Here is a 17,286-nt window from a genome sequence, read left to right as displayed (position 1 = left end):
GGGGAGGGCAGCACAGTGCAGTTCATTCTCCTGTGTGCTTTTAAAACCCTCCCTACTTTATTAATTTTGAACACAAGAAGGTGGGAAAATTGAGTCCCGGGTGATTGAGGATGTGTGAACTCAGGACAAGGACGGTTGTCAAGTTTAAAAGGAAATTCAAAAAACGGGATAGCTTAAAGGGTTAGAAATGTTCCTTGAAAGAGGCCAGAGGCAGGGGGCTGCAGCTTCCCTCTAGAAACGATGGGCATTTCTGGGTCTAGTCATATCTGTGAGAGAGAGAGAGGGAAAAAAAAATCTAGAAAACAAGGACATGAGAAGGTAACCTGGCTGTCCAGTGTCAGAAGTCATGTGACAGGGAGACAGAGGTTGGAAGTCAGTCGCTGTCCACAGCTTCCCAGATGTGCGCTCCTCTGCAAGTCAGCACAGCAAATCCTTGGGACCTAAAGTCCCAGCAGTTGGTTGTCACGCTCCTTATCTGTTCTCCCCACCCCCCACCCCACCCCCCATGCCTCCCACACCCCTTCCCTGTCCCCCAGGAGAGTCTGGCCCTTGGTTCTGAGTTGTGTTTCACTGTTTTGTTGTTGTTTGAGCGGGTGTTTTTCCTGTGTTCACTATCAGTATTTAAACTAGTGTCTTTCTACGTCTCATTCTTAAGGGGGATTCTCAGATATTCCTTCTCTAGTGTTTGTGAGCACGGCCCATGATAAGGTTTGAATGGTGAAGGGGGCGTATTTATCAGTGGGGAAGAGGCTAATATTTCACTGAAGACATAAATATCCCAAGCTTTTTAAGCAAACATCTAATGATCTATGTTCCTTCAACCGACATGGCAGTGACTCAAATGTGACATGTGCATATAATTCTAAATCCAACATCGAAGAGAGCCGAGATTCTCAGAATATTTGGGACTTATTCAAAAGCATTCTTAAGCTGTGCAGGAGTCCATTCAAAAAAACGTTCTTAAGATCGTCAAATCTGTGTAAGAGTCCATTTAACACAGTTTTGAAGGAAGAAACTGGACAGATGGCTCAGTGGGTAAAGCCCCAGCTGTCTAGCAGGAGAGCTGGAGGAGCCCACGTACCCCGTGAATAGCCGGGCAGGTATGGCAATCCAGCTGTAATCTCATCATCTGGGGCAGAGATAGGGGAGCCCCAAGGCAAGCTGGCCACCTAGACTAGCTAGAAATGGTGAGCCCTGGGTACAGCAAGATACCCTAACTCATCTAGCAAAACCGAGAGGAAGGCACCCAGGATCAACTGCAGGCCATACATACATACCCACGCACCCCCACAGATGTGTGGGTAAACATGCAAACATACATACATACATGTACACCCCATCACACAGACACACACAGAGAATAAGAGAATGTTAGATTATTCTTTTATTGGTAAGGTGAGAGGCTCATGATATATCATTGACTGAAGTGTTTTTTTTTTTTATTTTTATTTTTTGCAGGCATGATGACACTTACCTTCAATGTGAGCGCTCAGGAGGTGGGGGCAGATGGAGCTTTGTTAAGTCTGAGGCTAGCCTGGCCTACACAGTGAGCTCCAGTCCAGCCAGAGATGCAGAGTGAGACCCTGCCCCCACTCCAACCAAACGATAAATAAACGGATCCTTTTAAATGGTCCGACTTGAAAATCCCCACATTTTAAAAGTCAAAACAGGTCAAGTATTTTCATTTGCAGACTCCAAATGAAGTCCTAGGTAGGGCAAGAGGAGTGCCATGATCAGACCTTGTTATTATTTAATACGTACGAGGCAGAGTTAGCCGCAGCCAGCCCTCAGATGTGGACGGTAGTGCGTTCGATCCTGTTCCTTGTTTCGGGGTTGCCTAAATGCTTTTGCTTTGCCTGAGACACATCTCAATTGTTTGTTTAGTTTTGCTTGCCCTTGTTACCAACGGAGCGATTCTCTGACTCTCAGTTGACCACAGCCATGCCTCAATGCCTTACCCTTCCACTTTCTGCATTTGGTGACTGCTCTCAAAGAGAATTCAGCTTGACCCCTCTTCCCCAGAGAGTTCCGTGCTCCACGGCCATGTTTCCTGTCAGAAGTTAGTATCTTACTTGAACATCCCTCATCTTAGATGATGACTCTTTTTGTGTGTATTGATGAATTCTGGCCACCATAATTGTCCCGATAGCTCATAAATTATTTTCAAAGAAACTGCCAAATTCTTTAGAGTAGTAAAGTTCATCCTCGTCATCGCCATCGCCATCGTCACTATTAGACTTGAAAGCTGAACAAAAAATTAGCTTAAGTCCCACATGACTTGAGGAGACATGGTCGTAGTTTGGGAAAGAAAAATGCCGATAGGCAAGAGCTCAGCTTCTGTGGAGAGACCTGGGCAACTTTGAAGACCCGACTTCACCTCTGAGGCTAGAGTCATCGTCTAAAATGAAGAATGTTCAAGAGACAGGGCAGGAGCACCAATATCCCCACCTTTGTTCCCCCCTCCGTCCATTAACCCATAAATCCTATCTGAGTTCCTGTGAGGCAGATGCTACATTGATTTTCTGCTATGACCAATGGCCAACATCCACCAGGACCAATCCCCACACCTGGCGACCCCGTTATATCTTATCTTGTCTGCACCCAGAGATCTGTTGTCTCTGTACGGTTTCTTACTCTCCTGTGTTGTTCAAGGCAATAAAAAAAATGGGTGTGGGTAACCCCTCGGATTAAATGTCTAAGAAACACCCGAGGAACCTGGGAAACCAGCTGTGTCCAGAAAGCCTGTGGCGCACGGAGGAATTTCCCAGACTCCCATTCTTCCTTAAATTCCCATTCAACACCTAATTTCCATTCCTATGTGGGACAAGAGTGGAAATTAGAATATTGATCAGAACCAGGCAAAGTTCTCTCCCTTCCGGGCACTAAAAGTTAAAAGGACGGAATGATCTTTAAATTTCCCTGGACAAATATTCAGAAGGTCTTCATTCATGCTTACTGCCCCAGGAAAGGTCCGTCTCTGTCTCCCTCTCTTTAAAATTAGGGCTTCCCTATGCACAGCTCCTTCAATGCGGAGTGAAAATTCCAAATTCCTCATTTGTCTAGCCTGAAAGCCCCCCACACATTCCCACAAACTACTTCCTTTTCTCTCTTTTTTAGCAGGGCTGCCCTTCCCTTTAATGAAGAGAAGTTCAGAGGGTTTTTTTTTTTCCCATGAATAGATGGCAGGCACCTGGGAGTTATGAATTTTAAAGTGATCATTTTCTTTCAGCCATGCCGGACAATGGGCATCTCCTTTTGACTCACTTTCACAGCTTTGAGAGGCTCTCAGATCAGCCACATTCCAATGGGACTGCAGTCAGATCAGAGCTGTGCTGGACAGCGTCAAGGTCTCACAGAGAAAGACAGGGAGCAGATGGCCAGCACCAAGCTCTCCCCCCACCAACCCCTTTCAGCAGGCAAAGACAGGCGTTGTGGGAAAGCCTTTGCCCCGGTTGCCTATTGATCCCTGAATAGAACCACCACATGCCACCAGCCTGTAGGTATGAACCTCTGTTAACAGATGCTGAGATCATTATGAGCGATTAATTCCTTTAATGTATCAGTGGGAACATGTTGGGAAGGGTGATGCAAGCGCTATCTGAATAGGGAGATTCGGTCTCCTAGGGGGGTGGGGAGCAGGCAGGAGCCACCTTGGGGGGCTCTGGGAACATCTTCCCAGGCTGAGCCTGTGTCCCAGGCTCGGGACAGGAGCTGGGAACCAACTCTAGGGGACCCTGTGTGGTTTTCATGAACTCATTTGCGAATCCCTCCCATTCTTCCTGATTAATGCCAGATTTATCTCTCGGTTGTTCTTACAAACAGGAATCATCTGAAAACCCAGAGACAGACAAACCCAGTATCTGTTAGTAAATCCAAGAGATGCACAGGAACCGGTTCAGTAAAATCAGCAAGGGTCAGGTCACCGGTCACTTTCACTAAACACATCTGTAGTCAGGACAGTTGTACATTGAGAACGAACATCTCGGCAGATGCAGGGGAACGGTAAATGTGTGTGTGTGTGTGTGTGTGTGTGTGTGTGTGTGTGTGTGTACATGTGTGTGTGTACATGTGTGTGTGCATGTGTGTGTATGTGTGTACACAACGTGTGTTACACACACACCACTGATAGACTCTGAAAACAGTGTGTTTCGATACATTATGAGTGAGTTGTTTCAAAGCATCTATTTCAAGATGTAAAGTCGCACGTCTGTAGAACCTGAGTGAGGACATTCATACCAAACGCATGTAAGCTGGGATCCTTTTTAAAGTCAGTAACACTTGGGGAAATGGTTCCCATTGGCTAACAGGACAGCTTGCTTTTCAGAGATTGATCACTGTAACAAAACACGGGTCCACGTTTCTCCACTTTCTTTAAGAGTTAGGAAGAGGAGTGTTTTTCCTTCGTGGGGGTGGGGGAGTGGGGGTTGGGGAGTACGGGGTGGAGATGAGGGTGTGGGGAGTAAAATCTTACGGAGCAATGTAGGTCCTTGGGCATTTAGGTTTTAGGAAGACAGAAAACTCAGAAGCAGGAAATGCAGCAACCACTCGCCCAATTCATATTTAAATGGCACCTTTTTGCTTGTAATTAAGATACTCCAGTAGTGTCTCTGTTCACGAAATTTACATAACTATACAATAGCTTGCCTAAATGAACAGCAAATGGTAGTTAACCTTGAAGTGTATTATCTTAATTGAATAAATCTGGCTTTAATTCAATAAATTAAAAACAGAGAAATCATATCACAAAGGACTTTTAAATGCAGACTCACTCCCTTCGTAAACCCGGTCCCAGACTATTTACGGTTGTGTTGGACTCCTCGGACACTGTCAGGGATGGTTCCCCAGCTCTAAAAGCGCCCCCATGCACACTGGCTTTCTTCTATCATGGCTTCCAGGGCAAAGTCGACGCCACTCTCTGAAAAACATTGGTGAGAATATCTGAACACTCAATCAAGACGTGTAGCCCTACTGTGCAAGATCAGTCCTCTGGGTTTCCAGTGGTTCCATCCATATGAGATATTTGATCTTTCTTCATCAGATTCTGCATCCTGTATTGTAAGTGTCTTTACACACACACACACACACACACACACACACACACACACAGAGAGAGAGGGGGGGGGATGAACTAGGGATTACTTTTATTCATTTATTTTGCATAAGAAAGACAAACTCACACCACTTTTTAAAATCAGATTTACGTGGATCATAAATTCCTTCAAGGCAGGGGGAATCGACAGGAGATGCGGAATTCTTCCCTCCCAAAGTTTGTTCGTTAATCAATGCAGTCATGTTTCAGTGATTATGTAGTTAAGGAGAAGAAATCCTGCAATATGTTTTTATTTGCATGAAATAGCTTAATGAGGCGTCACCTGTGCCTTCCTCGGCGTGCCGGGGAAGAGAGCAGAGCAGCCCAGGTGTTCTCCCAGCTCCGTGGCGGTTTTCAGACATCGATTTAAACACTCTAAATCTAAAACCATCTATTGGAATCCAGCAGTGCACATTGCTAAGGAGTCCCTCACATACACACAAAATAAAAAACCTTGTGAAGACATTCTTGGTTTCTTGACCGGCAGGAGAAGAAGAAGAAAAAAAAAAAAAAAAAAACCAGGTCGTAATTCACTCTTGGCTCGTTCTCACACTGCTTACTATTGTCCCATCTGCAATGTACAATGTACGGGCTCAGCCATAACCCGTAAGGCAGGGAAAAAGAAGCATTCACACTGTCAATTACCATTTTCCCAGCATCTAGCGCCAGTCAAAGACAGCACAATAGTAAGCTAGAAGCTCCTTTGTCTGTTAAACATTGTTCTTCATTACTACATGAAAAGCAAATTGTCTTTGTGTGGAGAAAGAGTGGTACCCATGGCCACGGGAGTCGGCGGAGGGGGCTGGGCCTCTGCCTGACCACCCCACAGCCAAGGTTGCGCTCCCATCTCCTTTGCTGGCCCACCCACCTGTGCCTTGGAAAAGTATTTTCCACAGGCTCCTTGGGGCCAATTCCTTGTTCGGTTGACGGAGAGTGGAGAAAGGTTTGTGCTGGATACACTGAAGCTTCTATCTACACATGGAGTCTTGTTTTAAATCACTTCTATGCATCCTTTTTTACAGGTCTGGGACAGGTGAGGATAACCCTGAAGCAGTGCTTTTCTTGGAAGCTAAATAGAATAGGCAGGTTCTGGTGGGATGTTTGGGCTCTTAGGAATCAAAGAAAAAGCAAGCTCGTAGTAGCTGAATCTTTGAAATAGGAAATATACATGAAAAATGTGGCTACATAGCAAGAGCCAGTATGAGAGTGAAGGAAAGAAATAGCTTAGAGTGTGTCACGCAAAGAAAGGGAGGGTCCTTATAATATAAATATCATTAATAAGGCATTCGTGATCAAAGGGCTTTCTTTCAGGTGTCACAAAGGCAAACAAATTTGCAACGTAACAAACTTTCTTTTTTTTTAAGTTTTATTTTATATATGTGAGTACACTGTCACCATCTTCAGACACACCGGAAGAGAGGTCCCATTACAGATGGTTGTGGGCCACCATGTGGTGGCTGGGAATTGAACTCAGGACCTCTGGGAGAGCAGTCAGTGCTCTTAACCGCTGAGCCATCCCTCCAGCTTTATAAAACGTTCTTAATTTAAAGCAGTCTTGACTGTCTTCTCATCTGCAGACCAAACTCATTCCCTTCTTTGTGTGTATGTGTGTGTGTGTGTGTGTGTGTGTGTGTGTGTGTGTGCATGCACACACGTGCACAAGAATGTCCATGCACATGTGTGCATTCACTAGAGGTCAGTGTCCGGTGTCTTCTTCAATCTCTCACTACCTTATTTTTTGAGACTGGGTCCTGTCACTGACCCTAGACTTCCAGGGGTCCTGCTGTCCTGGCCTCCCTGGTACAGAGATCGCAGGCCAACACTTCCACCCGGCTTTTTCCATGGGTACTTAGGGATCCACTCAAATCCTCATGCTTGATCAGGAAGTACTTAAGTGACTAAGCCATATCCCAGACCCACCCATTCTTCGTTTCAAGTCTCAAAGAGAAGTACTTGTTAACAACCGGTTTGAGGCCCAAGAAGCCATTACGAAAGCGTCTTGGCCAGAATCAAGTCCATTCCATGGCCAGGCGGAGACTACCCAGATGTACCCTGAGTACATTTCAGTTTGTGTGTTTGATACTCGAAAGAGTTGAAGTCATATCAGAAACTGGTAAAAAGTCATTTGCAGAAGAATATCCAAAGATAAGCTTTGTGCATAAAATAATTCTACACTTGTGAGTCTTTCAGGATAAATTCATGTAAAGCTGTGCATATGTGGCTCACCGAGCTATAAGGAGGCCTTGAAAATGTCATCGTTCCCCACACACAATACGTTTACAGCAAATACTACAGTGGAATTCATTATATTGACTGGTTGGATCTTGAATTCATTGCAAGATTCCTGCCTCAGCCTCCTGAATTCTGAGACTATAGGCAGGAGCTGCCTTGCCAGGGTACTTTTGTGGATTTTCACTGTATCACCCTTGAAATGGCAACTTGGAAAATTACATGATGTTTATGAAAACAATCATAGTAATCTCCCTCAGGTCTGAAATGCTGTTAAACATTCCCCAGTTTCTGAATTTGGTATACCTAACCCAGAACCCAGCCTGCCCTCCTAGAGCTTACAAGTACATTCTGTCCAGAGAAGCCGGCTGCTAAGTTGTTTTTACCATGTACTATTTGTCCAAAGGCCAACTACGACTCCAGAAGGCTCATCCTGCGCAAGTATGATGCTAATGTCACCTGATGATGGGAGTGAGATGAATTATTTAAACTCATACCCATGAGAAAGTATTTTTAATAAAAAGTAAAACACGTAAAAAAAAAAGTCTGCCTTCAAAACAAGATCATCCTACATCAAGGGACAAGTTTTAGACCGCCAGACCTACTCACCAACTCAGACTGCTTGCTTGTTTTAATTCACCTAATTCAACTAATGATTTCTCTCCCTTAAAAAAAAATACTTCATTTCCTTGAAAGTTTGCATGCTGACTTCTAAACTGTTACAACAAATATATCTTATTCTTTTAATTTTCAGCTTGAATGCCCCTTTTTAATTTAGAATGACAACATTTGTTCTTCAACTCATAAAACAAAGCATTTATTAACTCTCCTAGTTCTATCTTTTCTTCCTCCCAGGGAAACACGTTGAATTTGGGACTGGAGGGAGGGCCTTAGACTATAGTCCTTCCTTCCTCCCTCCCTCTTCAGCAGTTCTTTCTCCATCACTGAAAACATACACAGGGTCTGTCAGAGAGCAATCATCCCCAAGCAGGGACAAATTTGCCTCCAGAAGCCATCTAGCTAGAGCTGTGTGTGACTGCAACACCCAGACATGGCTTATAAAGGTCTAGTCCAGGTCAGCTGCTGCCTGCCCTCCACTCACAGGACAGCCCCCTCCCTAGTCAGCACAAGGAAGCCCAAGTCGGCAATAGTCTCAAGTTTAAAAAATAGATAGATAAATAGATAGATGATAGACAGACAGACAGACAGACAGGCAAAGTGGTTTCTAAGAGAAATCAGAGCAAACAAACAAACCTTAGTTTTACACCATTTCCTTTGTAGTCTTTACCTATCTACCACTTTTCTTCATTGGCAAACTCTTTCAAAACGTCTTCCCTGCAGCCTTCTCCCATTTTCTCCTCCTTAACCCACTGAAGGCAATGTCCTTTCCAAACAAGACATCGCAACCACCCTTGACCTGATCAAGTCTAATAATGCAAAGAACACTCTCCTGTTCTTATCACAGTTTGATATCTCTCTTGGGCTTCAACAATTGATCATCCCCTCCTTATAATTGACTTTGACACCTCTTCAAGCCTTCACAATCACCACCACCACCGTCACCATCCTTAATCATCATTATCAACACCAAAGTCATCCTCATCGTTATCGTCATTCTCACCACCATTGATCATCTCCATTATCATCTCCCTGTCAATCATCACCCCTGACCCTATTCACGGTCACTACTAACAAAGCCATAATCTCTGTCATTATCTCCACTGTAAATACCTTCTGTCCCACTTCAACCTGCTCTTCATGTAAACATCCCACCTAGTTTTCTCATGTTTCCCCTGCCCCAAGACACACTAATCTTTCTGCCTCCTTAATGTACTTCCTACCCTAGAATTCACCCCGGCATGAGATGAATTTGTAGATTTATTTTAAGTTTATTTATCTAGTTACTTAAACATGAATGTTTGTAGGACCAGTGAGATAATAGATGACTGAGTAAGTGGGGGATAGGGTGGATATAAAAATACACATCTGTAAAATTTGCTCTTGCTCTAGGTACTGTGGCTAACACAGCATCCATGAGATACCGCCTATATCTGTTTTCTCAAAACGCTTTTATATCTTAAGACTGCCCTGAGCTGATACTCCTGTTTCCATGACTACCTGTCTCCTCTTATGCCGCTTCCTCTTGCTGTTTGGCAGCCGGGAGTCTTTGATGTCATGTCATCCACCCTCCTTACTCTCTGCTCTCTTCCCAGCATGCCCTGGTGCCTCACTTGAGTGTTGTAGTAGCATAGGGTTCTTGTGGGTCACCTTGTATATGTAGAGCCTGCTACGCCAACCATGGAGTAAGCACAGTCTGGGTCAGGGCTTTGGCTGGTGAATGTTCCAGAAAAGCCTGGACAATCTCAGAAGTTACGTTTCTGCTTGATTTTCCTGGTTTTGTTTTCTTAAGAGCAGCACAGCCACAGTGAGGAAGGAGCACAGCAGTGACAAGATGTGGGCAAAAATGTTCTCCCCGTGCTTACAATTGCCTAAGGCTGGGTAAAGAAACTAATGGAGAACCTGTGGCCCCTTCAGCTCTCAAATCCCAAGACTTGGTGCTCCTACATTTAGGTCCAGACAGCCCTGTGCGCTGCGACCGTGAAGAACCCCTTCACTCTCTTTGCAGGGTCTCCATTCTAGGGTTCCCCGTGGCCATTCTGGGGTTCCTGGTCACTTGAGGAAGCAAAGTACCAGTCATTGTTTCATTTGGTTTGTTTGTTTGTTTTTGTTGTTCTTGTTGTTGTTTTAACAAACAGAGATCTGTATTTATTCAAAACAAGAAAATACAGTTTTAAGCCAAGTCCTCTAAGAGTGGACAGGGACCACAATGACATACGGCACCGGTAAGTACAAGTTTGGGAGTGAGCCCATCGGGTTTGAAAGAGTAGCCTTCCTCGCTCTCTCTGTCCCTCTGCCGTGTTTTCCTCTCCCGAGTAGTTTTTCTCTTTCTTACTACTTTATGTCTACACAACCTCTTTACCTTTTTAGGAAAAGTCCCCAGTAATGGCCAACTCCTGAAAGGCATTGTGTGCAGTCTGTTTTCAAGGAAGAGCCGAAAGAAAGGTGATTTCTGACTATACATTCCAGCCACAGCACCGTCGAAGCTAAAGGCTCGTGTAAGCGTCTGAGTGCATATATGTGTCACCTGTGGCACGGTTGGCCCACAGCCATGGAATCTGAACTCTGGGGGTGTCCTTAGATATCACCCACGTTCATATTTTTCTGCTTGCCATGTGAACCAGACAAGTAAGCCGTGGACCAATGAGAGGCACGAACGCAGCTCGAAGATAAAACAGTTATAAACAGGCAAATTTAAAAAAAACAAAACAAAACACTTTTTGAGGAAAATAAGCAAATACAGAAAAGAAGAGTCAGTTTACCACCACCCCCCCCAAGAAACTGGAAAGCATTAGACGCGTGTAACAAATTGATTAATTAATAAGTAACGTTCTTGCGATTTTATGCATATTTGCACATTAATGTAGCATATGTGTGTGTGCTGGGGGTCGGTGGTGAACACAATTGGAAACCGCCTTACACATGAACCCGGGGTGAATTTCACAAAGGAAGAAGGAGAAATACTACTTTTCTATTCCTGACTTTTACCCCCAGGAACTGATAGTTGCTGTTCTTGCTCCAAATTTCCATTTGTTTTCCATTGAACAGCGCCCTCCACACGCATGGTTGCCCACACGAACGTCTGGACACCGGGAGGACGTAACGTGGGGCATAGATTTAATATTCCGCCTAGGGGATCCCTACACTTACCACAGTGAGTGATAAATTTAATTGATTAAGGGATTAACCCGTTTGTGACCACGGGCAGTTAGAGTTCGGTGTGGGCACTTTGCATCTGGGAGGAGAAACTGAGGAAGACCACCTGCGTGTGGACTGCCTCCAGCAACCATGTATCGTGAGACAAAGGAAATTTAGTGCTGATTTGTCAAAAGTCAGGATCCTAGAATATGCGGAAGAAAGGCTTTTTTTTTTTCGTTATCTGACCAGGCTGCGTATTGCCCTGTTTAAGATGGATGCTAAGGAGAATTGTCTGGCTTGCAAAACTGTCAGGGGACTAAATGACTTAATCAACCTTCCTCGCTTTTATCTACAGTCAATCTGAGCTTATTATTATCAAAGCACTCAAGTGATGGCCTCTGATTGAATAGAACATTCCGCTGGGGACGAGGGCGGGGGCGGGCAGCTATCCCCTCCTCCCTGGAGTGGGGAGCACAGACATCCTGTTCCCTTCTCACCTTCAACCTCCATAGGTAGAAACTTAAAAGCCATTTTGAACATTATCTCATTATCCCTTCACTTTTGAACCAGGAGTTGATTGCCCTTAATTTACAAGGGACACTGTGTTGAGAACTAAGCCAATTTCTGTGGTCACATGCAGAGCACTCGATGCCGAGCTAAGAACCGACTGCCAGCCTTGGGGTCAGGATTCAAGCTTCGCTTTACCATTTACATAGCATAACATTACAGTAGGTCCCTCTCTCTGCCTTGGAAAAACAGCAAGACTCCGAGGACGAACAATTATCTTTTTATGCACACTCAAAATCCTTCTTAAGTCAAGAGTGGCTGGTTTTTTTTTTTTTTTTTTTTTTTTTTTTTTTTTTTTTTTTTTGAGAGAGAGAAATAACAGCCAGGCTGTCAGATATAGCTGTGGTTCGATGTTATTTGGTTTGTTTTTTTGTTTTTTTTTTAAGTTGGAGAACTCGGCTGTTTACTGTTTACCGAACGAGCACGTGCTCCTCTGCGAGACAAACTAAGGTAACCCTGATTGTGATGTTGACTTTGCTGAAGGCAATGGCCCAGAGCATTAGCAATTAAAGCCCATTTAAAATTAATTTAATTTCAGGATCTCCACGAACCCAGACGCACGCAAAAGTAAACAGCTACTGACACAGTTCTGAAGCCAATGATCTCCAAAATAAAGAAGACAGGAGAAAGATGGTAAGGAATGGGAGGAGGGAGGGCAGGGGGGAGAAAAGACAAAAGTACCCAGTGTCAGTTGTCCCAGTGTCAGGCTTGACTGGTGGGTCCCAGCACTCCGGGCCATCGTTGCCAAAGCAGCTTTAGACCACGTACTGACCAGTCAAGTCACCAAAGGCACCTTTCTTTTTCCACTCTGAAGGAGGCCAAGGCGAGGAATGGACATTTGAAAACACTTCCCAGGTAAACATGATTTTGTTCACATTTTCCAAAACAGATCAGAGCTCACAGTGGCTCCTGTCTTAACTCTCCAAAAAAACAAGCTACTGCCTCTTTGGAGGAAAGAAAATATCGCCCTAACTTCACGTGGTCTAAGACGCCAACTATGACTTGGGACTTTTAGACACAAGCCTTCAGGTTATCCAGTGTTGTTTGGAAACTAACAGAAGAGTCAAGCTCTCAGTTTCATACTGAGTTTTAAGCTTTGCTGTCCAGCTTAACGTTTGCTTGTTTTCCACACAGAGTCATCCTATGTTGCCCAGATTGGCCTCAAACTTGGGATTCTTCTGCTTCAACTTCCTGAGTCCTGGGATTATACTGGGAACCATTACACCCCATTTAACATTTATAAAATTTTTAATTTAATTTTTTAAAAAAATTTCATTTACTAGTACTGTATTTATACCACTCCCTATCACCCTCCAACTCCTCCCACACCCTCCCAATTCCCTCTCAAATTCATGACCCTGTCTTCAATTATTGGTGTGTGTGTGTGTGTGTGTGTGTGTGTGTGTGTGTGTGTGTGTAAACTTAATTTTAAAATGAGGGCTTGACTACTGTGTTAATTTCCAAACAACACTTGATAACTTGAAAGCCCATTTCTAAAAGTCACAAGTCATAGTTGGCGTCTTTGACCACGTGAACTTTGGATGACATTTTCCTCCAAAACTGACCACTATGGGGTTGGATAATCTCTTAGGGGCCTTATCCCTAGACTGAATCTCCTTCCCTCAGCAGCCATTCATCTCTGTAGCTCTTCACCTAGGGGTAGGGCTTTGGAAATACATATTTTAAGTTAAGGCCTGAAGGCCTCCCCATCCAGATGTGACAAAGAAATATGGCCTCCACAGTACACAGCAGTGGAGGTGTTTAAATGGAGGAGCTAGAGGTGGGATACCCAGGAGGGAGAGCAAGTCAGAGGGAAATGAAGTGTGCTCCTCTACCCAACCTCTTCTGTCTTTGCAGAACACAACAGTGTCAATCAAGAAAATGACCTAGTCCTGAATATAAAACTGCCGAGAGAGAGAGAGAGAGAGAGAGAGAGAGAGAGAGAGAGAGAGAATGAATTTTCAGAACTCTACTGAAACACTTCAATGCTAACCCAATTATATCCTAATTACATGCAATAAATCCCACTATATCCTGATAACAGTGACACTTGCCACTGGCCCGATCACACATAGTTAATGCAGTTTTCTGATGCAAGTTCTTGGAAAGTCTTTCTAAATCCTAACACCAGCACAGCATAAAGCATTACATTTCTTGACATTTAAACAGTAGCTCTCTTGTTAGACATGGCTCAAATGATGGCGGTTCCTCAGGCTAGCAGAGAGAGCTGCTTCAGGGAGCTTGGCTTCCCTTGTCTCTTCAGCTATAAAAGAGAATAATCAGTGCGTCCCAGCTCACGAGCACATTACACTGATGACTATGCCTCATATAAGCAACGCTCAGATACATCCAGTGTTACTGTGTAAGGACACAGGCGGTCAGAGACACCCTGACCTTAAGTCCCAGGGCTTCTCTTCAGTAACTCTCCTAAGGTTTCTTTTTCCCAGCTTCTGTTTCCTCTTCTCTTTCATAAAGATTCTGCGTTGTTAGACGGAGAAAGACGTTCACTACCAGGACAGCTCTAACTTTCGAAGGCACGATGGTCATTGGCCCAGCGATGGAAACAGAAATGACATTCCCAGTGTATGAACCCATTTTACATCTCCCTCAACCTAAACCGGATGTGTTTACTAATGCAACCTGAGGCTGTGTGTAAGCACATTTGCTTTTTCTACTTCTTAGAAATAAGATCGTGAAAAAAGAAATACCAACCTCTCAGCCCCCTGGCTCTGTTCCAGTCTTTCAGGTCAGTAAGAGCAAGGCGCAGCAAAAATGGAAAGTCAGTGGTAGAGGTGGGTGGAGTGAGGGATTCCTTTTGTAGAGAGAAATATACATAATTTGCCCCCACCCCAACCCCGGCTTGGGGTCCACAAACACTCCAAGTAGCATCAAACCTGTTCCCTTGCCCTCTGGGGATTGTGCCTTGAGCTGTGTATCATTTCCCCTCGATGACCCTAAGATATTATGTTATTCCTTCTCCTTTGTTACTCAAATTTCCTAGAAGTAAAATTATATATGTCTTCAAATTTCAGATTTCATATTATAAGAATAAACCATCCTTCCCAATAGGATGACAGTTTATATTTTAAAAAGGATATATTCCCATCCGGACAGATCGTTGTGCACGGGTGTGTGCGTGCGTGCGTGCATGTGTGCGTGTGTGTGTGTGTGTGTGTGTGTGTGTGTGTGTGATACACACCGGTGTGTAAATCACATAGACCTTTTGATCATCTATAGAATGAAGGCATTAGACTAGCCTAAGAAAGTTCCTTTAAGCCTTCTAATCCTTGTCTCTCCCAGACATTCCTCGTTTTTCTTGATAATTTGTGATTTTGAGAAAGAATCACTTGAGAACTTGTGGGGTTTTGTTTGTTTTATGAATTAAATAGTGCCTCTTCCAATCCAAGTTGACCTTGGACTCCTGGTTCTCCAACTCCCACCTCCTGAATCCTGGGATTACAGGCAAAAGCAACCTTCCTTAAACCAGGTTTGTGCCCAGCCAGGGCTTCAAACCCAAGGCCTTGTGCATGCCTACTGAGCTGCCTCCCAGCTCTGCACACATTTCTTTGCATGCGTTTCAGTTGCTGTTAATGTTACAATTTCTGACTTACTGTTTCTCTAGCTCGGCTGCCACCAGCACCTTCCCATTTCTCCCCACCTCATATCAGGTATTCAGGACCTACTGCCCTGGAACCCTTAGTGAGACAGTCTCTGTAGGCAGCATGGATGCTGGGTGCGTTTACCCAGCTCCCGCAGGCAGAACTTGCCAGCACACCTGGACCCCCCAAAAAAGAATGGGGGGTAGGTTCCTCCCCTGCCTTCTCCAACACAGAAAAAAAAAAGAGAGCTGCTTAGGCGCCTTTGCAAATCAAAACCTTTCATCCCCATTTGGTGATTCGCTCTGAATGGCCCTGTCTTAGAAAAGTCTGTAATGTACTATTGTGTGGAAAGGGTAAAATTGGCCTGTCTCATTGACAACTCTCCTCTTCTCACGGCTGGGGCAGGGTTGGGGGAGGTGCTGGGCACAATAGAAAAGGCTCTTTACAAAAGGCCTCCCTCACTGTGGGCCCAGCCAGGCCAGTGTACCTGCGTGGGCTGTGGGCGGCTGTCTGCGCCCTGGGTATCACCGCGCCCCCACCCCACCCCCATGTTCATCACCTCTCCTCGGCAGGAGACTTGGGTTTCAGCAGGCATGAAGATGGTGCTTGTTTTTAACAAGGCAATCTTACAAAGGCTTCTGCACTTGAGGGGGAAAAAAAAAAACTGTGGGGGAGGCAAACACAACAGACCATGCCAAATTTACTTCTCCCCTCAAAGCCGGGAGAGACAAAGGAAGTCACAAGCATACCTCCCAGACACAAAGGGTATGTGTTCACTCTCCAAATTCAAGCCAGTGAACTCAGCTCATTACCCCGGGAGCCCGGTCAGTACTTCTGTGCCGTTGAAAACAATTCCGATGGCCCCGTTCACACAGGCAGGGTTCATCTTCGTAGGCAGCCGACTAAAGCCCAGTGCAGGACGACTCCGCGCCAGGACCGCGAACTCTCACATAGTATTACCTTATTTAATCCCTTCAACAATCGGTGCTGTAGGTTAGGAAGGAAAAAGAAATACGGTAAGATTTATAGGCGGAAAATCGAAGTGCCTCAACGGGAACTGGCAAGCTGAGACGGTCAGTGGGGTGCTTGCCTTGCAAGTGTGGACCCCAATATAAAATGCCAGGCACTGTCCCACAGGTTTGCAATCCCACACTGAGGAGGGGAGACAGATTCGTGGGAGCTGGCAAGGTAGTCTAACCTAATGTGAGAGTCCCAGGTCCCAATGAGAGACCACATCTTACAAACTAAGATGGACGCACGCACGCACGCGCGCACGCGCGCTCGCGTGCACGCGCTACTTCTGCTAATGATCGCTGATTCCTCCTCTCTTAGTCCGGCTAGGAAACATATTTCTGCCTCTCTCCTTTTACTTTGGCTGAGGGCACAGAGATCAGTCATTGTCCTTAGCTCTTTCTCTCGAATCACCTTGGATTCCTGGAATAGCAGAACCTCACAGGGCAGGCCATCCCCCCAGATTACACTGAAGGTAAGACCTCACCATTGGACCAACGCTTTACTGGTGGGGATTCGGCACCACAGAACGTTTGACTCACCCAAGCCTCCTGTCCCTGGATAGCAGTAGCACCCACACCCCAAATTGGAACAATCAAAAATGATTTTGGACGTTACTGCTCGTCCCCAGAGGGAGGGCAAAGACAAGTGACTACTGCTCCAGGACCACTGCTCTGCTGATGCACATCCTCTTCAGCCAAAAATGGTACTAGGCGAGCCCTGTCAGCCTCTGGAGTGTGGTCCTCACTACACCAGTTGCTCAAATGCTACTCTTTAAAACAACTGCCTTGGTGGAATGTAGGAGACATTACACGCTGGTTGTGGAGTTTAAATCTTTTTATCCATTATATTTTGAGACAAGGTCTCATGTAGGCCAGGATGGCTTTGAAGTCACAATGTAGGTAAGGCAGACCTTGAACTCCTGATCCTCTTGTCTCGACTTCCAAATGCTCTAATTACATGTGTGCCCCAACATGCCAAGCTCTAGGTCCTTTCTCGAGGATAAATTTCCATAGGGGAGACATTATGAAACAG

At 45.0% G+C, this 17,286-nt stretch overlaps 1 long non-coding RNA gene across 1 annotated transcript in view; it reads right to left on the bottom strand.

Annotated features, from left to right (window-relative positions):
- Positions 1-15,922: 15,922 nt before the first annotated feature.
- LOC120097866 (uncharacterized) overlaps positions 15,923-17,286 on the bottom strand; it is a 42,846-nt gene continuing 41,482 nt past the window's right edge. The window contains exon 4 of the long non-coding RNA XR_015641165.1: positions 15,923-16,227. This is a non-coding gene — a long non-coding RNA (uncharacterized LOC120097866). The remainder of the gene's footprint in view (positions 16,228-17,286) is intronic.

Source organism: Rattus norvegicus, chromosome 17 (genome assembly GCF_021556685.1).
Source record: "Rattus norvegicus strain SHRSP/BbbUtx chromosome 17, alternate assembly SHRSP_T2T, whole genome shotgun sequence".
Classification (NCBI taxonomy): Eukaryota; Metazoa; Chordata; class Mammalia; order Rodentia; family Muridae; genus Rattus; species Rattus norvegicus.
The sequence above is the reverse complement of the archived record's forward strand: the minus strand, read 5'-3'. Positions and strand labels throughout refer to the sequence as shown.